This window comes from Mastomys coucha, unplaced genomic scaffold, assembly GCF_008632895.1.
Source record: "Mastomys coucha isolate ucsf_1 unplaced genomic scaffold, UCSF_Mcou_1 pScaffold12, whole genome shotgun sequence".
Lineage (NCBI taxonomy): Eukaryota > Metazoa > Chordata > Mammalia > Rodentia > Muridae > Mastomys > Mastomys coucha.
Window position 1 is genome coordinate 64711493 of NW_022196894.1, and position 23806 is coordinate 64735298.

Below are 23806 nucleotides of genomic sequence, written 5' to 3' on the forward strand. Positions count from 1 at the left end.
CAGAGAGAGAGAGAGGGAGGGAGAGGGAGGGAGAGAGAGAAAGAGAGAGAAATAGATTATAAGGTGCCAGAAAGTGCTGGCTGACAGGAGCTTGATATAGCTATCTCCTGAGAGGCTCTTACAGTACCCCACTAATACAGAAGTAGAGGCTCACAGCCGTCCACTGGACTAAGCACAGGATCCCCAGTGAAGGAGCTAGAGAAAGGACCCAAGGAGCTGAAGGGTTTGAAGCCCCTTAGGATGAACAACAATGTGAACTAACTAGTACCCTCAGAGCTCCCAGGGACTAAACCACCAACCAAAGAGTACACATGGTGGGACTCATGGCTCCACAGCATATGTATAGCAGAGGATGGCCTAATTGGTCATCAATGGGAGGAGAGACCCTTGGGCCTCTGAAGGTTCTATGCCTCAGTGTAGGGGAATGCCAGGACCAGGAAGCAGGAGAGGGTGGGTTGCTGAACAGAGGCAGGGGGGTGGGGAACAGGTTTTTTTTTCTTTTTTTCAGAGGGGAAACCAGAAAAGGAGATACCATATGACATGTAAATAAAGAAAATATCTAATAAAAAAAGAAAAAGACTATATCTAAATAGATTCACATATAGATGATAGATAGACAAATGATAGGTGATAGATACACACATGTGCATATATACATAATAAATAGAATATGAGCAGGTGTCTGTGTGTAAATAATAGCTGTGCCAATATGGTATTGTTTTTCAAAGTTTTAGCCACATTGTTTCAACTTGGAAATATAGTATATTAAGGAAACAATTTACAAAGATTAGAAGAGTGCTCAAGTAAAATTTATAATCACATTTCAAGGAGAGATGTATTAATTGAAATATGTGACTATTTTAGCACTCACATTTACTTCATAACAGTTTATAAGGGATAAAAATGCAATGCTGACCAAAAATCAATAGAATTATTAGGCCTTTTGAATAGAGTAGTGAAAACCTAAGTAGGAGATTAATAATGTGTTAAGTTTGAATCAAACTATTATTCAAATGTGACATGAAGTATTAGAATAATTTCAAATTAATTCACTAAATTAGAGGAATAAAAGTACAGTGGATAGATAGACTGCATTATAAGGGAATTCAGGTGGTATGGCTATTTTTCCTTAAATGTATATTTGCATAAATAAAAGGAATTAAAGAATATAATAAGTAGAAGTAGTAAGTGGTCTAGAATGGGAAAATATAAGTTTCAAATTGGAAAAAATATTTAAAATGTAGATTATTGTATAAGAAAGTTTCATGACTTATTCCTTAGTGTAGTCTTTGTACTATACCAGTCTAAGGTGGAGCATAATTTTTGGAAAATTACTGACAAATGGCCAGTTTCTACTGATATACCTTAAGATATACCCTAAGTTTCACTAACTTTTCTATGAAAAAAAGCTTTCATATAATATATTATTGGCAATTCAGATCAAAATACCATGATAGCATAATAGCACTGCTCATTCTTGAGCATTCTTACTCTACCATTCTGCTTATTCTTACTGTACTCATGAGAAAAATAATCCCCAGAAGAAAAGAAAAAATGTAGTCTAGGGCTATACCATGCAAATAAGGAAGTCTATAGATAACGATTATGCAATTTTTAACTCAATATCAGAAAATGATATTTGTCAAACCATATATTCTGAAGGAGATTATATAAATAAATGAAATACTCTTTCTCCTACCAATATAAAACATATGTACTGTAAAGTAATATTTAAATTTTTGCTTTTATTTATATAGTGAAAACACATTTTTTTGTACTATAACTCCATGAAAATATGTTATGTTATTTTTATGGTATTCACTAATTGACATTCAGATATTAAATCTTTGTGGAATATAATTCCAAATTAACTTACAAGAAAACTGGAAGTAGAATACAGTGGTATATTTTGTGAGCTACATGAGATGTATCTAAACAATGCCATCTGCTTCTAGCTAGTCACGAGGTTTCTAAGAATATCCTAAGACCATTAAGAGCCAAATTAAATCTACTTTGCTTCCATACCTTATTAACTAGTACTGCTAAGCTTGTGAGGCACACTAAATGCAGGTACTTTAGGGAACATCATCAAATATTAACTCCACATAGCATAATGTAAATGCATACCTTTTACATCTAAGAGTTAGATGGAAATTTTGGAGCTTCTAATTATCATTCCTTTATAAATGGCATTGGTTGAAACCCTTCCTTAATCATGTTGTAGCATTCATGAAAGAAAAAAGAAAAGAAAACCCTGGACATTTTAGAAGGCCTGTGGTCCTTGAATAGGAGAATTCTAGGAGAAAAAACATTACTTATTCTTAACTAAATTGGAATCCAGTTTTAAGTTTGCTATTTAACAGACCTATGAAGAATTTACACATGCTTTTACATTAATATCAATTGAAATTTTCAACATAAATTAGAGATGTGCATCAATAGTTCTTGTAATAATGGAACATCCATACCCATTAATAACACTGTAACAACAATCACTTATAACACTTTATGTCTAAAAATGAGCAGAGAGTTAAGAGGGAAAATTTTGTTCAATCTATTTGAAGCTAAATAAATATAAATGCAAGTACTGATATTTAGTTAGTCTCACTCTATTATATAGCACAAATATCAGTAGATAGTATCTTGTCATGTTTTGAAGAGCTTTAAAAGTTCAGCCATAGTTATGATGATGAATTAGTGCTGAGTAAAGTTTTGAAACATGCTTCACATACAGGAACATATTAGGAGAAAGCTAGCTCTGTAGCAACCTTAAAGTTTATTTAGAGCACCAAAAGATACCTAGCCCATCAGGAAATGAGTCTGAACAACCTACAAGGATTAATTTTAAGCTGAAACCATTTAGGGATATGCCAAATTTAGTGACTACTTATAGAAGAAGATGTTTGGCTTAATTTAACTGAATAATTATATGTAAATAATTATATTCAAATAAAATTCAGAACTATGTCTTCAAACGTTTTAAAGTGCACCTTGCTTAAAATCTGCCTTCTCCCTAGCTATGTTTCTACCTAAAAGATAAGTAGTCAAACATCTTACATGCTTCTATTCAAGGTGAAATTTCGGAATATCAACCATTTACAGAACCCCATTTCATACTCCCTTACATACTCTAATAGCTTTGATTACAGACACGTAGTCATTTAAGATAAGCTGATAAGAATCAAAGTTCTAATAATATGCCTCATTTGGCCCATCTCGTACATAGAATCATGCTTCAAAAGAAATATAATAATATATAAATCTACACATTGCAGATGGCTGTTTTTCTATGATATAATATGCATTAGAACTAGATTTATCTTATAAATGCCATTAAATTCAGACTTCTAGAAGTATGAAAAATGTTAATAATTAATATCATTTATAACTCCTCATGGATCTCCTGAAAGTCAATTTTATAAATAATATTCTCTGAATTTCCCTGTATATTACATAACGAAAGCCCAATAATGTTGACAGATCCTTACTGTCCAATAACAAGCAATGCATGCACATACTATGTAGTCATTTGCATAATGAAATTAGTTTTTAACTTCTTGATTCAGGTGTTTTTCTCTACACTAGAGAAAAGTAAGTTAAGAGAATATTTGACAACTGTGTGAATTCAATGTCAAAAATTAACATATTTGAAAGTAACACAAATGATAAGCAATATTATAACTCACTTTTACTTGTATTGAATGTGGTAGCAACAGTGCAATATTGCTATAATATATGATGATTTCCCACGTTATAATATTACAAGAAAAATAAAGAAAATTTAATGTTTCAGTAACATTTGCAAGTTAACTGTAAATTATAGTTAACACAAAATCAGATAACTGAGGGGAATGAAAATTGCTGTATATTTTATAACATAAAATAAAGACACATTACAATTAACAAACAAAGGCACGCACAAAACTTCAAAACAGGAAATGTTTTCTAATGTTCAATTTTTAAAATGTTTCCTAGGAAGCCTCGTATCAACTCCTGTCTGTCCTCTTGGACATAGAGCTTTAAAAATGAGATGTTTTTTTTTTTTTTTTTTTTTTTTTTTACTTAGGTTCTTTCACTTACACTATATTCACAAAAATGTTAGAATTACCTATCCTTATTTTTACCACTGATGTTTCCCTTAGCAGAGTCACACATAGTAACCACACAATTTCGACTGATAAAATTATTTTATAACCACTTATGTTAGTGCACAACTTTATTCCAAGTACTCCAAAGACATACATATCCTCATATGAATGTTTCTGTGAGTTCAGGACACTCTTGGTCTACATAGTGCAACATTGTTGAAAAGAAAATAAGAGCAAACAGAAAATCATTTGGCTTTTTGTAATCTCAAGGAAAACATCTGTATGTAACTAAACTGTTAACAAAGTATAGTTATAGAAAATTCATATCTATACACGTAAAAGCCATAGTAAATGTTGATTATTTCTCTTAAATGACTACTTTATCCAACATCCAGAGTATTTTCTAACCTTGATATCAATGTATCACCTTCCTCTGTATATAGCTAGAAATTTAGTATACATAAAAAGAAAGATATCATACATAATATATAATTCTCTCCTTCTCTGCTCCCCTTTCCCCTTTTCTCCTCTCCTATTTCCCCTCTCCATTCTCTGTCCTGTATATCCTGAAGATTAAAAACAGAGCACATGCATCATAGGGAAGTTCTTTACCACAGAGATCTTCAGTTCCTATAACTCTCTTAACATGGATCAAATGGCTTTTTTTTTTTAATGGATACATTCTTAGTTGTAAAGAAAGAACTTTATTATATTGGGCAGTAGAAATGCTTTCTTATTATAAACTTGCTCTAAATGTTATCAATTATAGGGCTAAATTAAAGGCCTTACATTTATCTCTATTAACAAACTGAAGGGCCTAAGTAAGGATGCCTCAATCCCACTTGGGAGGGAGAAGAAATCACTCACAGGAGGGTGGAGGGAGGTAGGGTCCTAAGTGGGAAAGGGGACAGGGAGAAGAAGAGGAGAACATGATCAGATATTGGGTGGGGGAAAAGGACTGAATCCCTGAGGGCCAACAAAAAGAATGGAAACAGGCAGCTGGGTAGTGGTGGCACATGCCTTTAATCTCAGCACTTGGGAGGCAGGGACAGGCAGATTTCTGAATTTGAGGCCGGATGGTCTATAGAGTGAATTCCAGGACAGCCAGGGCCACACAGAAAAATCCTGTCTCAAAAAAAAACAAACAAAAAAAAATCAAAAAACAAACAAAACAAAACAACAACAACAACAACAACAAAAAGAAAAGAATGGAAACAGGCAACCTCAATAGATAGGAGGTAGGGGGACTATCCAGAATGCACCAGAGACCTGGGAGGTGAGAGACTCTCAGAACTCAAATGGAGGGTCCTGAGATAAAATGCTTGACAGTAGAGAGAAGGAACTAATAGAGCCTATCTCCAGCAGAAAGACAGGGCATCAAGTGAGGGCTGGGGTTGCCATGCCAGTCATAAACTCTGATCTAGAATTATTTCTGTCTGAAAGAGACAAAAAATTGAGAAGAGCCTGAGGAAAAGGAGGTCCAGGCCCAAAGTAGGATCTAGCTCAAGGGGAGGCCCCACGGCCTGACACTATTACTGAGGCTATGGAGTGCTCATAAAAATAGGCCTATCATGAGTGCCCTCTGAAACACCCAACAAGCAGCTGAGTCAGATGCAGATATGTGCACCCAACCAACGGACAGAAGCTGGTAACCCCTGGGGTTGAATTGGGGAAAAGCTGGAAGAAGCTGAGGAGGAGGATGGCTCTGTAGGAGGACCAGCATTCTCAATTAACCTGGACCCCCAGGAACTCTCAGACACTGGACCACCAACAAGGCAGCATACACCAGTTGATATGAGGCCCCTAACACATATGCAGCAGAGGACTGCTGGGTCTGGGTTCAGTACGAGAAGATGCACCTAACCATCAAGAGACTGGAGACCTCAGGGAGAGGGGAGATCTGGTGGGATGGGGGAGGGGTGGAGGGTAGGGACATCTTCATGGAGACAGGGGTTGGGGTGTGGAGGGTGGTATGGAATGTGGAACAGTCAGAGGGTGGGCCAGGAAGGGGATAAAATCTGGAGTGTAAAAAACAAAGATTAAATAAAATTCAAAAAAAAAGTTATAAAAATAAAATAATGTAATATATTTTAAAATAATTGTTAAAATTTTCTTTTATTATTAAATTCCTTCCCCAGACATGCTTAACTGACTAATAATGATTCATTATACCTCTCTCATACAAAAAAAGTATAATTTTCATCAAGAATACAAGCCTCAAACTGATAGTTTTATACTTTTCTTTATTATTTTATAGTCTTGTGGTAAAATATACTTTTAAGGAGTTTAAATAGTAAGAAGTACTTTAGAAAAAACAAGTCATTCATGTCAATCTAATGCAATGTTTCCTTCTGTCAATTTTAGTTTCTAGTCTCTAAAGTACAAAATATTGTTGCACACAAAATCTGCCATCAACACAAGGCTAGTTCTCCAGGCAAAGTGATACAGCAGCTCAACAGCATCTACATTGTAGAACGTGTTTTCTTTTCTCCAAAATTCCATTAGGGTGTGACTTGGATACATTCTTTAAAACCTAAATTTAGAAATATTCAGGAAATATTCAGCTATCATTTTTTCATTAATCTAAATTTATCCATTATCTTTCTTTCTCCCAAGAAAAGTCTTGGTTTCTGTTAAAATTTACCAGATTTAAAACCAACATGTTACTAGGAAATTTGAATATTTTTATTGTCTCATTGACTAAGATGCCTATTCTCTGAACTCTATTTGACACATGCTTTCTTCTAACTAGAGGCTCTGACCTCTCTTAGATTTTTTTTTTTAAAAGAAAACATTCAGTTGAAACTCTATTATTGTTCCTTTGAGATTTATGCAAGCTTTCTTTAAAAACCATTACAATATAAGAGCACAATGTCTTTCTCAAAGACCTCAGACCATTAATCTGAGTCTGAAATTAATCAACAAGGAAGATAATCCCCTCTTCCTGGATATGGGAAGGTAGGAAGCTAAATCAGACGAACTTTGGTTAACAAACACTGATGGCTTAATAACAAAAGGAAAATATTTGAAAGAGTATAGAACATAGCAATGTACCTAAAATTTCCCATTTACCAGCTTCTGTAATATTGTCTGAATCTCTCTAAAAATTCATCCGAGACACTTTAAAAATACTTTGCTTCCTTCTTTTGTTTCAGTAAGATGAATCCAATGTTAAATATGTCTCACCTTTCCTACGGCTATTGTCTTTAGTAGTCTTCTTTACCTATTCAACTTTGGTATATATCACTTTAGATATATCACATTGATATATCTATATATATACATATATCTATAAATGGATATAGCTATATCACATTGATATATCTGTATATATATATATAAAAACACAATGATTATATATAACTTCTAGTAATACTGTGGAACAATAAATGACCAGACAAAAAAAGATTAAAAGCAGTATATAAGTGATTGCTTTGTGGTATATGTTAATAGATGTATATACACACATATATGTGTGTGGCCTATCATTTTGTGTATATATATATATATATATATATATATATATATATATATTATATTATTTGTTTATTTCTATATAAATACAGAAATAAATCCTGTTTATTAATACCTATACTACATTGAAGATAGGAAGATATTTTACAAGACATATTCCTCCTGTTTTAGGTAAAAATCTTCCTATCAAACTCATGATACATGTATGCTACTTTCTAAGTACTAAAATTCTTGGTCACTTTGACTTATCAAAACATATCGATTTCTTCAAAACACTCACATCATTTTTGGGTCTATTCCTTTTTAGTTATGACTCTTCATAAAGAGTGTTCAATTAACTTCTTGAGACTAAAAGAAACAAATGATACATTAAATACATTGGGTCCACCAAAAGTGATAATGTAATTGAATATCTTCAAACATAAACTTCATGATCAGGAGTAAAAATGAGGAACTCCATCAGATCAAATGGATATGACCTTCAAATTATTGACAAAAAACTCTATTTCCTTTAGATATTATGGATATTTCCCTCAAATTATTTTGGAAGAGAATACAATGACACCTTTGATAAATTAATGCATCAATGAAAAAATTTCAGCAGCAGCTGACTTGATCAAGATTTCTTTCTTTTATTGGTATATGTTTTGTTTTGTTTTATTTTAGAAGAAAAAAGCATAGTGATCTTTGGGAAATTTTATATAATAAAATCAGATTGATAAGCATTTATTGATATAATAGACATGGGGTTTTCTTCTAAAACTATGCTTAACTGAAAAATAAACTTAAAAAAAATTGTCTTTCTTGTGGTATGTGTACTACTAGAAGCACACAGCAAAACAAACAAAACACAAAACAAATAAAAAAACACACACAAAAAAATAATAATTAGCTCAGTAGAGGTACAATAGATGCTTTCCTAAAGAAACCACAAACCAGTTCCCTGTTAAGTGTTCTGTGGAAAGCAGGAAACATATTGTAACTTCCCTTATCTCCAAATACTGCTAAGTGCTTTGTAATTACTCAAGGCAAGAAAGGCATTATGAATGGGTACCAGTGAGCATTTTTCCCAGAGTTTATTCCACAGAGGGACTAACTCATCAAAAGAACATCTTTTTTTCTACTTCCATTCTCTCTTTTACTTGAAAAGGAGGCCTAAAGACATAATCAAGGAGAGCAACAGGTGTTCTGTTGTCTCAAGTGGAGTATTTGCATTCCAAAGTACCTCTGAATTCTAGGGGAAGACACCTTCAAGGGGTTTAAACACCTTCCCAGAAAAATCACTTTGGAATTTGCCTCACAGTATGTTCCACTAGAATTGTCTGTTTATTACCATAAAGATTTGTCAAGTGACTGTTCCCAGCTGAGATTTCCGGAGCCGCAGGACCATCCATCTTATACAGCTATGTGGCTTCACCAGGAAGCCTCTTAGCCCAAATGCATCAACCTTAAGTAAACAATCAAGCTAACTTAGGCTCTCAGAGAAATGATAGTGAAAACGAAAAATTAAGGCAATTTAACAGAATACTCTTGATATAAATTGGTTTGTTTTATATAAAAGAATGAATATCCTGATTGTGTCAAGTGAGTTTTAAACTCTAAACAGAAAAACATTATTAGTTTCTATTTCTGGTTGATGGTTGATTGTCTGATTTTTAGAGTCTTACTCTGTTCCCACTCTAGACTTGAACTTTTCATTCTCCTGCCTCAAACTCCTGAATCCTGGTACTGCCCCTTGTACCAGCACGGATATAAGTATATTTTCTACTAAATAAATCACATATATCTACAAGAACAGTCGGGATATTTTCATACATTTAAATTAATGCCATCATTATTGCGTTTTAACATCTCACATAAAGACAGTCATAAAGAATAGACACTTATATTATTATGAATTTTCAGGTAATATATTTAAATGTATCACTTTCAGCTAATATTTTTATACTTTTATGGGCATATAACATTAGGGAAATTCAGATCTAAATAAGTTAATAAATACTCCTTGAAATTGATAGTTTATAGAAGAAATAAAAAATTATAGAAATTAAAATTTTAAAATTTCAAATAAACAGATTGGATATTTTTAGAGAAGAGCATTTCTACAAGAGACTCCTGGTCACAAATATGAGACACAAATATGAAACACAAAACAATGGAGAATGTAAAGAAATAAAGTTGGAATAAGAGTATCAGATTTTGAAACATGAAAAGCTATTTAAAATGTTCATTAGAATAAGCCAAATCAGCCGGGCGGTGGTGGCGCACGCCTTTAATCCCAGCACTTGGGAGGCAGAGGCAGGCGGATTTCTGAGTTCGAGGCCAGCCTGGGCTACAGAGTGAGTTCCAGGACAGCCAGGGCTACACAGAGAAACCCTGTCTCGAAAATAAAAAAAAAAAAAAAAAGAATAAGCCAAATCATCATGTCAGAATATATAAATAATTTTCTTAAGAATATAAAATACAACCATTTCACATATAGGATGAAAATAATGAAAAATTATTAATTATTAAAATGTTCTTAAATTAAAGAAATACTTTATTTTTATTTATTATAACTGAAGACTTTTTAGCTGATATTATCTCCTGATCAATTACTAAAATTTAAGGTAAGGAAATTAACTTATTAAAAAGATACATATTGATAAAAATCTTTAATCCATATTAGCACTCTACAAACACACTTCGGCCAAAAAAATTCATTAGTTACATTATGTTTGTCAGTTTTAATCAAATACAGTGCCATGCTATAATCTGACAAATATAATTCAGACAAATGTATTTTTTAAAGGCACCCTGAGGCTTAGTTTGACATTCCAGGCTGTGGTACCTACTCTCTTTTACACTAATCTATAATTGATGACTTATGACATTACCATTTTCAAGCCATTAGTTACACAATAACAATGTTAATTGAGTTTTAATTAAGTTAGCCATATTCAGACTTTGGCTTTCTTTCTCAGGCTGATGACGTTTATTAAGATTCTTTTCATTTATATCAAACTTAAAACATTCTTTCTTCTTTTCAAAAATTGGATAATTGTGACCTCATATCTGCCATAATTTGTAAGAAAAAAACATTGTAAAAGTTGTACCTTTAGCTATGTGTTCCTTAAAATGATCATAGTATAACATTTATAAAAAAAAAACAATGCCTAGGGAATGGTGAAAATTACTTTGTTGATTATTTTTAATTTATTTCCTAATTTAGATTCATATGATATTAAGAATACTTTTACTTGTGTGTCTATTTGTAAGTGAGATGTCAACCTTGTGTATTTTTTCCTAGGTACCATCAACCTTCCTTTTAATACATAGATTCTCTCAGTAGTCTGTTTTATCCACAGGACCTAAAGCATAGGAAGGCTCCAAGTAGTCTAGCCTGGCTAGATGTGCATCCCCAAGGATTCTTGTGTCTCCACCTACACAGACATATTACCACATGCAGATTTTCATGGGTTTCCATTATCATACCCAATTCCTCATGTTCATAGCTTTCCTATCTAAGCTGTCTTCCCATCTAAGCTATCTTCCCATCATCAGTGTTTATGAAGATCAATACACCTTTGGTATCAGAAACTTGAAGTTTAATCTACATGTTCGGAAATAAAATAAAAATCTCTATAAATAGCACACACACACACACACACACACACACACACGTCTAACAAAGTCAAGGTTTGTCAGCACATTGGGTCCTGTGGGTAAAACACATTAAGTCCTAAGGTCTTTTGACATATTGGTTCAGTTTACCATATCTCTTATTCCTATAAAACTTTTATATCAGTTCTACTCAGCCATAATAATAATCTTATGAGAATCACCCACTTGGTGGACAGACAAAGAAACACTGTACTATATTCACATCCATTCTCCTACTCATGCTTGCTTCATAAATAATAGATATGCATTAAAAACATTAATGAACTTTCTACCTTTAATGTCCTGAAATAATTCAGACCTTGGAACAAAGTTATCAGGGCAACAGTGATAATTCTAATTAGCAATTCATCTGCTGCTCTCAAGGGTCATTTTTAAATTCTGCTTATTAACCGAAAGTACTTTCCTGCTCAGATTAACTGTCATTTACCAGACTAGGTAGAACAGACCTTGTAGGGGGACAAGAAAGTGGGACATCATTTTAAAAGAAAAGCATTCAAGTAGTTAAAGATGGAATAGAAATTGATCAGAAGTAAATTGGCTATTAATTCATCATTGGCTGTGCACCGACTTGAAATTTTAAGCATTCTAATTAGATACAAATGAAATAACATTTAAGACTTGTTAAAGCACTTGCAGAATGTTTAAAAATTGTGAAAGGGTATTGTGTAAAATGTTCCACCATGGTTATGTGAATGTTATTATGTGAATAACTTCCGTGTGAATATTTCTGTATATGATCCAGAGAACTCTAACCCATTTCTGACTGAGGATAATGCATGGCGATACAAAAAGTATGGTGTGTCTTTGTATGCCAAGCTATATAATAACCAGCAATAATTTTAATCTTGCTCTCATAAATCACAGAACAGAGTCTTGGAAAGGTTAAAGTGTTTGTCAGGGATCACACAGTTAATAGGTGGGAGAGCAGGTTTTTAAACAGAAATTTATCTCGCAGGAGCACTTTTGCTCCCTGAACTACTTAGGCCAATTATCGACAGCAAGCACGAGAATTCCACAATGGAAGAGACAATTCATCATACTGGACCCAGGTTATTTTCAGGAGGAAACATTCAGGAGCTTTGTCTGGCCTGGCTGATTACTGTTCCAGTAATTTCCATGTCCAGAATCCATCTTTGAAGACAGTATGTATCCATGGCTTAATTTCTCTAATGCACTAACTCAAAGTAGGAAGACCAGGGAACCTGTTAACTTCTTGCTCAGGGGAGCCTAACATATCCTCATTCACAACCAAAGACTCTCAAGTTCTTTTTTGTTTTTTCTTTTTTGTTTTGTTTTGTTTTGTTTTGTTTTTAGTTTTTTTGGTATTTTTGCTAGATGGATGCCATCTGCCCATTCCATACATCTAACAATTAGTTCCACGCTGTACCTTTCCTGTGGTCAGGAACCATTGTCCCCCTCTCTTCTCCACACACAAAGTTTATAGCCTGAACGGTGGAAGGACTGAGAGGACCTGAGAGCTTTTTTTTTTTTCCAGACAGACTACTGACATCTTTCCCTGTATATACAAAGATTAATGATTAGCAGCCTGGAGCTGAGAGCACTCCAAATGTTTGAGAATGAACTTTAGTCTCTTCCCATATCGACACACATTATTTACCATAATTAAAGGTTTGAAAGTATTGAAAAGAGACACATAGTATAGTAACCAATAGACCAAAAGAAATATACATTTTTAAAAAATACTAAATCTACATCCTTCTCCATGTTTTATCTCTACAATTAGAGAGAATGCAGAAAGATTGATCTTACATGAAGTAAGTTGTAAAGCACACTTATATTAGTGAAATAAGTCAGCTTTGACATACATAAAGAAGTAACAAAGATAATAAAACCACAATAACAACAAAAATATGTGTTATATCTAGAAATTTCTAGAAAAGATAGGAAAAAATATGCTTGATGTTTATAAATAACAGTTAAATGGTGCCGAGCTTACCCATCATCCACTGTTAGCTTTAATGATTCACACCACACCATATGGGACATTTCAGGAAACTATCTAAAATTAAAGATTCTTTTGAGGTATTTCTTTTTATTTTGCCTTTCTATTATATCCTTCTGCTCTTTGTGCTGTGCTACCAAAATAATGAGTTGTGTAATTAGCACCCGTACCTCAGTGCAGATGACTGTAATTTTTTTCTAAGAAGGCATATGTTTGTCTTTCAAACTAAACAAAGTAGAAAAGTCTTTGAATTATCTTAACTATGTCTTTATTTTGACAATCCATCCTCACCACATTTTGAAGCCAAGCATGACTTCTTGACTTAAAAAAGTAACAAACTTTTTTTAACGAAGTCTTAGTCCACCTTTACATTGGTTTCCATCACTGATTAATTTACAGTTCCTCATCTTGATGAGCCTGTCTCCTTGGTGTTTGAGCAGTAAGTATACTTGGATAAAGGACTGGCAATTGTGGAGCACTTGCAGACACATCAGGTTAAGAAAGGAAGGTTTTGTGTCTTTCTTGAGTTGACTCATGTATATGTTGAGCTACAAAATGAGGGAGAAGAAAAGAAAGAACAAAACTGGTAGAAGTCAAATCTGCCTCAAACACTTTCTTTCTGTTCTATGGAATAACATGTTTATGCAGACCTGATAAAAATGGTTAAATATAAGGTAGGAGGGATTTATTAGACAACTGGTGTCATGCTTTTTTTTTCTCAATTCTTCTATTAAAACACTTTCGCCCCAAAACTCTTTTCTCTAAATGTGTAAGGAGTGTCTGCATCTGGCAAAACATAATACTTCTTGTCAATAAATAACTTGGCTGTTCTTAGTACCCCTTAAATAAAAAGGAACTTAAGTCCACCACTCACTTTTATCATATGATTAGGTAAACATGATGGTCTGAAAGTATTGTTTAGAGCTTATCAATTCAGAACACAAAAATAATTATTAAATAAATAGTTTAGAATGGCACTACAATTGCAATGATTGCTTTGACATAATCATATTAGGATTCACTAAATTGGTACAGAAAATTTCTGGCCAAGGATTTCAAATAGAACTCCTCTGAATCTTTACATCTTTCTCTATCATGTGTCACCATCAAAGTCAACTTCACACAGTGTGGATACTAATATTTTAGATCATGAGATTTGAACACTCAGTTTCAGTGTATGGAATAATTGAGACTGAACTGCTTTCATTCCCTTGCAATGTTATTTTAATTAGAAAACAAATTAGATAAATGTTCTAGATATTGATGATTAAAAAAAACATTGACAATATTGATGTCAACTTTGGAAAATAACATTTGGCTATGGTAGCTTAAAAATTTTTTGGGGGGCTGGTGAGATGGCTCAGTGGTTAAAAGCACCAACTGCTCTTCTAGAGGTCATGAGTTCAAATCCCAGCAACTACATGGTGGCTCACAACCATCCGGAATGAGATCTGATGCCCTCTCCTGGTTTGTCTGAGGACAGCTACGGTGTACTTATACATAATAATAAATAAATCTTTAAAAAAATTATTTTTTTGTATAGGAGTACAAGGATTTCAGAGATTTTGTTGTTGCTTATAAAACTTGATTATTATAATTTTTTCTTTAAGTTTCTCCTATGAATCACTGTCCATATTTTTAGTATGCTTCTCTATAATATTAAAACTATTTATTAATAATAAACTTAAAATCTGAATTTAATAAACAGTTTTAATATTGAGTTTAATATTTTAATAATTGAGAAAAACATACTAAAACTTTGGACAGTGATTCATAGGAGAAACTGAAAGGAGAAATTATAGGAATCAAGTTTTATATATATATGTATATACATATGAAATAAATAGTATAATACACTAAAAATGACCATATGATTTATATATTTGAATATTTGTATTTATTGTAATTTATATATGCATATATATAAGTTGCAATATATATATGCAAATATACAGACATATATATATATATGAAACAAATGGTACAATATACTAAAAAATGACTGTACCTTTTATTTATTTGAATATTTGTATGTTTTGTAAATTTGTATCTAAAAGCCATAGTTAGCAGCATATTTCTTATGATGCCATATTTATTCATGGAAGAAGTGAGATTGTTTTATTCTGTACCTACCAAGTTTTTGTTTAAAGTTTATTTTTCTAGTGAATGTACTGCTGTCTGCTCTTACTCAGAATATGCATAGGCTGAAATCTGTAATTTGTTTCATTTCAAAATGGATCTTATGTCACCTCATCTTTAAATGGCACGTGAACCCAGTCTCGATAACTTTTTACAAATATGTATGTGTGTATTTTATTTGCACCTCTTTTTTAAAAACTAAAATGCATTATTATTTGAAGTATAAAATCTGTCAAAATGATACAGAAACATAAATTACTAGACAGGTTATCATATTCTTTTAATTGTAACAAAGAAATTCAATGACATGTCAAATGACATGTCAAAAATTGTCACATTATCTACTAAAATAACTTTAGGTTATGAAGCTATGCTTTTGTATTAAGTGAGCATATTCTCATACTACTGGAATTTTTGCAACACTTCTTTGCTATGCCTGTTCCTCAAACAAAGCCTCTGTCCTCTGAAAACCGAAGAAGTATTTGTTTTCCACTGTCTTCTGACCATACACCACGAGAGAGATGCAGGGACTAGCCAAAGAATAAGAAGAAAGTATCCTTGATTTTTCATTGTGATTATATGCTTGTGGATTAGAATTTTTTCTGTGCTTTGTGTGGAGGTAACTGGAGTGAATTATCAAATTACTTAATAATGTATATGTAAAATATATTATTTTTGGATTTCCTAGCAAAAAAGTATACTTATGAAATTTTTTTTTGTTGATCTATAACTCAAACATTTAGTTCTTAACTTAGTAACCAAGTACATTATAAATTTATCAAAATGCCACATTGCTCTGAGCACCTTTGCAGCCAGGGTAGAGTTTGTCTCCAGGGAGTGCTCTGACCCCAAGACTCAGGGGAGATCAACATTTTCTCTCCAGTGCCTGTCTAAGGCAGGACCAGCCAAAAGCTCACAGGCCTCAGAAGCAGCAGAGAAGCTGGTACAGGGTCCTTCCTGCCTCCAGCTGCACCCAGGAGGTGGGGTTGTTCTTCAGCCCTCTGTGCACCAGTCTTGTCAGGAGAGAACTGCTCTCCCAGGAATGCTGACACAGGCTTACAGGCCCACAGGAGAAACAAGCTCCAGCCAGAGTCAGCAAGAACATCTAACACCAGAGATTACCACATGTCAAAAGGCAAATGCAAGAATCTTACCAACAGAAACCAAGACTACTTGGCATCATCAGAACCCAGTACTACCACCACAGCAAGTCCTAGATACCCCAACACACAAGAAAAGCAAGATTCGGATCTAAAATCATATCCCATGATGTTGATAGAGGATTTTAAGAAGGACATAAATAACTCCATTAAAGAAATACAGGAGAACACAGGTAAACAGTTAGAAGCCCTTAAAGAGGAAACAGAAAAAATCCCTTAAAGAATTATAGGAAAATACAAACAAACAGGTAAGGAATTGAACAAAAACATCCAGGATCTATACATGGAATTTGAAACAATAAAGAAATCACAAAGGGAGAAACTCTGGAGACAGAAAACCTAGGGAAAAAGTCAGGAGCCATAAATGCAAGCATCACCAGCAGAATACAAGAGATAGAAGAGAGAATCTCACGTGCAGAAGATACCGTAGAATACATTGACACAACAATCAATGAAAACGCAAAATACAAAAAGATCCTAACCCAAAACATCCAGGAAATCCATGACACAATGAGAAGGCCAAACCTAAGATTAATAAGTGTAGAAGAGAGTGAAGATTTCTAACTTAAAGGGCCAGTCAACATCTTCAACAAAATTATAGAAGAAAACTTCCCTAACCTAAAGATAGAGATGCCCATGAACATACAAGAAGCCTACAGAACTCCAAATAGACTAGACCAGAAAAGAAATTCCTCCCGCTACATAATAGTCAAAACACCAAATGCACAAAACAAAGAAAAAATATTAAAAGCAGTAAAGGAAAAAGGTCAAGTAACATGTAAAGGCAGATAAAGTGACATCATAGACAGAATGACTCTAGACTTCTCGCCAGAGACTATAAAAGGCAGAAGATCTTGGGCAGATGTCATACAGACCCTAAGGAAACACAAACACCAGCCCAGGCTACTATACCCAGCAAAACTCTCAATTACTGTAGATGGAGATAAAAAGGTATTTCACGAAAAAATAAAATTTAAACAAAATCATTCCACAAATCCAGCCCTTCAAAGGATAATAGATGGAAAACTCAAACACAAGGAGGAAAACTATACCCTAGAAAAAGCAAGAAAGTAATCTTTCAAAAAAACTAAAAGGAGATAACTGCATGAAAAGAATTACAACTCCAATAACAAAAAATGGAATATTGTTAAAGTGAGTAGGAATCAAGGCTGTTGATGTAGAACTCTGAATGGAGCAAAACCATACTTTACAAATGAAAGTGAGATAAAGACATGGTCAAGCTGCAACAACAAACACATCTGAGAGCCTTTGCATCCAACTAGACCCTACAGAATGCAGACAGTGAAAGGGAGTTATGTAGCTTTAAGATGTATATGTATATGTGTATCTTATATATGTATACATATATACATATATATCAAGTCATACACTGATACTCAGATCAGTCTGAAAAATTTCTTAGCTTTTGTTCAAAAGTTATAATAAATTGTATTTGACAGAACATTATAATTACCTTGTTTGAATAACAACAATTTTTACTTGGTAAGATTGTATAAGGTAGTCTCTAAGTATTTGAATTATAGTGCATAAAATGATAACTTTGAAAATAAACATTGTAAGTGTTTTTCTATACTTTCTTATCTTTGTTAAGTCTTACATATAAAATGTATAAATTTTATACATACACATAGTGTTGATGTTTTCTGTACCTTCGCGTGTCCAGGGAAAGTACTAAAAATGATGAAATAATAAAGTATGTCTGACTCTATACTATGATATGGATTCTTTAAATGTGTATTATAATGCTTAAAGAACATATAATGTAGGCAAACTTAGGAAAACCTAAAAATATTTAATTTAGCTCCTACCCTGTTACAGTCAGAAAAAAAGAAAACACTTTTGATTCTTTCTCTCTTTTTTTTGTGATGTAGTTAAGACAAACATAGCATATTCTCAATATTTTAAATAAAATATATTTTGAATAATTTTAATGTTTAACAAAATGACAAAGGAAATCTATATAAGAGAATGTGCAATTATATTAATTATTGGAAACTTGAATGAGTGACTTGTCCTGTTTAACATGTAACCTATGACTGATCAGTTGTGTAGACAAGCAGAACTTAATTAGACATGCAGAACAAATGGGATTTAAAGCAGCAACAAAATCACATTAACACTACAGCTATTTTAAAAGAACGTTGGCATCCTGAGGTAGAAAATAAATAATATTACAAGAAAACCATGAAGCTACTACTGAGATTTCTTTGCTTTTTATATAGTAGAGAAGTGTTTTACTGTGGAAATAATATAGAGCAACAGATACCTCAAAGGAGAAAACACAAGAGTCACTAAACTCAGGACCAGATCAGAATAGTTCAGGCTGCCTCAGTCAGCATGAAAGAAGCGGAGAATCAGACACAATAAGAAAAACAGTATGGAATAAATGAAACTTCATTTTTGTGTCTCAAGGATCAGAATTGGCAGATAGATGTTAATATAAACTCAACATTGCTCTGGCTTGCTTCCTAGAGCTTTCTCAGAGATGCAGCCCACTAAACCTGCACTGTTGGGTGAGAGTTTTGCAACCAGGGCTGAGAAGCAGCAATTCACACAAAGCAGCTGCTAAAACATCAGTAGGGCACAAAGCTATGAGGAGTAGATCTGGGAAGGGGATGGAGACTAGCTGGAACTGAGAAAGACATGGAGAGCAATGTTCTCTGTTATCCAGAATGTCCAAGAGATTAGCAGATTAAAAACAACAAAATGGGCCTGACATAGCTGTCTCCTGAGAAGCTCTGCCAGAGCCTGACCAATACAAATGTTGATGCTTGCATTCAACCATCAGACTGAGCACAGGGATTCCAATGGAGGAGTTAGGGGAAGGACTGAAGGAGCTGAAGGGGTTTACAACCCCATAGGAAGAGCAACAATATCAACCAACCAGACCCCCAGAGCTCTCAGGGACTAAACCACCAACCAAAGAGTACAAATGGAGGGACTCATGGCTCCAGATGGATATGTAGCAGAGGATGGCCTTATCTAGCTTTACTGGGAGGAGAGGCCCTTCGTCCTGTGAAGACAAGAAGATGCAATGTAGGAGAACGCCAGGATAATGAGGTGGGTGTGGTTGGGTGAGTGGAGGAGCACCCTCATAGAAACAAGGGGTGGGGGAATAGGAAAGAGGTTCCTGGAGGGGAAATCAGGAAAGGGGATAACATTTGGAATGTAAATAAATAAAATAATCAATAAAAATTTTAAAACAGAAAAAAATATTAAAAACCACAAAACGGAACCTAGTCTGTGCAACTAAGATAGTTAAAAACAAAGCAAAACGAACGTGTTATCTTTGTAATTTATGTCATGATTTCTTCCTTTTTTAAGAGCAGTGAAGGCAGCTGATGGGGCTCCAGGGTATGATGGTTTGTGTGAATGGGTTAAAGTATGTATATGAAGAAACCTGATCAGTGAGAGAAGAGTGAGAGGAAGAAGGCAAAAATTCATTGAAACTAGACTGGAAAGAAATATTATTAGGGAATTCAGATGAGACAAAAGAGGTTACTACAAATTCTTGGGTAACGTTATGCTCATGGAATGGCTGAGTTTTAGGTTATAAAATACACCGTGGAATAAAAAAATGAAAATAAATGGATTTCCTAGGCTCAGATAACAGGTCGGAATTTAATACAGGAGTGTTAACTTGTTTTTATGATAAAGGAAGCAGTGCTACTTTGACCTGAACCCAGTAGTAATGGTTTTCTTCAGTGAATCAAATAAAATAGGATTATGATTGTAGCTTTGTTATATTTCATAATACTATGGGCTATTAAAAGCATGAATGAGATTTAGGCTACGGGGACACTGTTCTAAAATTCTTTTCTTTTTAAGATTTATTTGTTTATTTTATGTTTATTCGTACACTGTAGCTGTACAGATGGTTGTGAGCCTTCATGTAGTTGTTGGGAATTGAATTTTAGGACCTCTACTTGCTCCTGCCCAAAGATTTATTCTACATAAGTACACTGTAGCTGTCTTCAGACACTCCAGAAGAGGGCATACTATGATTTTGCCAGTCAAAGATTATGCTTTTAAGATTAACTTCTATATATGTAACAGAAGTAAATTCTACATTCACAATTTGTGTATTTATTTTGCTAAGTGATTAGTAAGTTAGCAATTTTGCCAAGTTTTTGTTAGTTGCCTGATTTGGTAGATAGATCACTAGAGAAATATTACATTCAGTATCTCATTGGCCATCAAAGTTCCACTCTTTAACAAAGTAAAAATAGTTAGAAAATGTTAACTGAAATGGACTTTATAACACTCTCAATCTTTTGCTGATTAACATTTCATTGTGTTCTAAATTATTCTTCAGTAATATTTCCTTATGTTTAATCAATCATTTGTAGTTTTATCATTTTAAAACATGGGAGTGACCTTAGCTGTGAATCACAACACAGGGAATATGGAACCTGAAGAGACAATCCATACAGGAACCCAGTGGAGCAACCAACCCATCCATAAAATTTTCAAACCTAAATCTATCCATTCTACAAGTAATGGGGGCACAGGGGTAAGGAGCAGAGACTGAGAGAACAGCCAACCAGTAACCTAACCAACGTGAGTCCCATCCCATGGGCAAGTACCAAACTCTGACATTATTAATGATACTCTGTTATGCTCACAGGCAGAAGCATGTTGTCCTAGAGAGGTTCCAACCAATAGCTCTCAGACAGATTCAGACACCCACCAGTAGATGGAGCTTTGGGACTCTTATAGAAGAATAGGCAGAAGGCTTATGGGCAGTGGGGGGTCAGATAGGAACTCCACAGAAAGACCAACAGAGTAACTAACCTGGACCATTGGGGCTCTCAGAGTCTGAGCCACCAACCAAAGAACATACATGGCTTGACCTTGGCCTCTAGCTTACATGTAGCCAATGTGCAGCTTGACCTTCATGTATGTGAGTTCCAAACAACTGGAGCTGGAGCTACTCCAAAAACTGGTGCCTGTGTGTGTTGCATATATTCTTTTAGCTTGGTTGTTTTGCCTGGCCTCAGTGGGAGAGGAAGTGCTTAGCCTCGCAGAGACTTGATGTGCCAGGGGGTGTGGGAGGGATACCTAGGGTGGCCCCCATTGGCTCAGATAAGAAGTAGAAGGGTAAAGTGGGAAGGAGTGTGGGAGGGGGTGACTGGAAGGGTGAAATGAACAGGATGTAAAGTGAATAAATAAAACATAAATTAATTTTAAAAATTCCTAATAACTACACCAGATTAAATTTTTTCCCTTCCATAGAAATATCATTCACTAACAAAATTATTCAGAAAGAGCATCATATATCCTATCAAATATAACACAAATGAGAAATATCTGTGCTACTTAGGCTGAGAAATATTCTATCAATATTAGGCTTGCGGTGAACTGAAGCATGAAGTTTAGACACAGAGATGCCTATGAGAGTGTAATGGATATGCCTGTGTGGACATAGAAGTACATACACATTTTAAATATCATGTAACTTCTATATGACAAATAGTTATTCTCTACCTAAGCCATTTTTATCAGTCTACATATAAATATCAAATTTTCATAATTATACATAATGTTATCAAGATTAATTCATGCTTACAATTTTAATGAAAAAATTTTCGGTATATAAGAATATCCAGAATGAGCATGAAATGAATCTTTAAATTTATAAACATAGTAATTAAAATCATAATATATCATAAGATGATCATAAAAGGGAAGGTAGTATATGAGGAAAAAATACTCATTATTAACTATTTGAATCAATTCACTTGAATAATCCATATATGTATATATATATTACATATTTTATATATGCATGCAACAATACTTAGTAGGGAAACAGGTATAGAACCTGTTTAGTCCATATAATGCTACCTCTATGTTCTTTTTCATGGTTGATCAGTTTGCAATGGACAACTAATAGACACACTCTTATCTGGGGTACTACACCTTTAAAAAAATTTATTTCTTATCAAGTACATAAGTCTTACCTGGATGAATAAAATGAATAACTCTTCCAGAACTCATAAATACCTATGGGTAAACTAACACCTAATGCTAAAATTGTGAGGCATATGGCAGGGAAGATGGTTCAAGAGTTAAAAGCACTTGTATATGATGTGCAATTCAGCTACATTCAGCTAAATCTCAAACTCAAAAAAAATGAAATAAATCTTGGAAATTTTTGAAGTGTTCTACTATATATTAATTATTATCAGTGAATCCTTGATATTGAAATTAGCAATGTTAATTTTTCTACAAAATCTTATTTTTAAAAGTCATTCCTGTATTATGGGATCAAATGTTTGCTCTTGAGATAAAGCAAATACAGACTAAGCCACGGTTTCTTCTCAGTGTGAGACTCTAAACATATATTCTTAATAATGTCCTTAAGTGGATACAGCACTTCAGCTGTCTGATAACCTGACAGTTGTCAAGGATAGCCCTAAGTAACAGTCTGATAACCTGGAGACTATTGCAGGCAGGTAATCTATGGACATGAAAATAAAATGTTTATCAATAGCTCACTGCCTAAGAACCAGAGAATCTTAAGTATTGAGTAGCTGTCGAAACTCATTAAATTAGTAACTTACTGTATTCCATGTTCTAATATAGTAGAGTTCTTGTGAGACTATATATTATGTTTATAAAAAAATAAAGAGTAAGTGTTCAGTCAGCGATCTTTCTCTTACTTCCGAATTCACTATGTAATGCTAAGGAGCTAAGGTTTCAACATTTCTTCCCTGCACTGGCGGCTTGTGCAGAAACAACAGCATTAATAAGTCTAAGAATGTTAACCACAAAGGTGCTGAGAGGTCTTGTGCCACGTTAGTTCTTGGTAACCTAGGAACTAGGATCATTTCTTATATGCCAAAATCATTTTTGCAAATGTTACCCATTTCTTTTGACTCGTATGTTTTCTAAGAAAGTGTTTGTTGTGGTTTCCTGAAGTATAATTTATATAACACACAATGGAAAGCTTTACTACTGAAGTCTAAAGAATGGCACTTTAAGCATGCCTTAATTTGGATAGAAAATAAAATTCATAGACTAATGACTTTGGGATGCTATGAAAAAAAAGAGGCATCATGGGTAAAGAGACAGAGGAAAAGAAATTCGACAATTTGATGTTTATTTTTTAACACTGGGATATCAATTTGACAGAGCTATCTGCTCTGTTGAAGGGATGGCAATGTCCTAGGTTAGGCAGAAGTGATTTCTATAAGTGAAAATTTGTCAAGTGCAACCCAAAATACAGTAAAGCCACATAAACAACAATGTTTTAAAATACAACTAATACTGCACGAAGATGCAAGTACAACCTG

General features: G+C 33.8%; 1 protein-coding gene and 1 pseudogene across 4 annotated transcripts in view; one reads left to right on the forward strand and one right to left on the reverse strand.

Moving 5' to 3' along the window:
• Cadm2 (cell adhesion molecule 2) overlaps positions 1-23806 on the reverse strand; it is a 941141-nt gene that overhangs the window by 766953 nt on the left and 150382 nt on the right. The gene's annotated exons all lie outside the window — the stretch shown is intronic.
• Positions 1-23806, forward strand: part of LOC116086214 — a 44590-nt pseudogene that overhangs the window by 4641 nt on the left and 16143 nt on the right.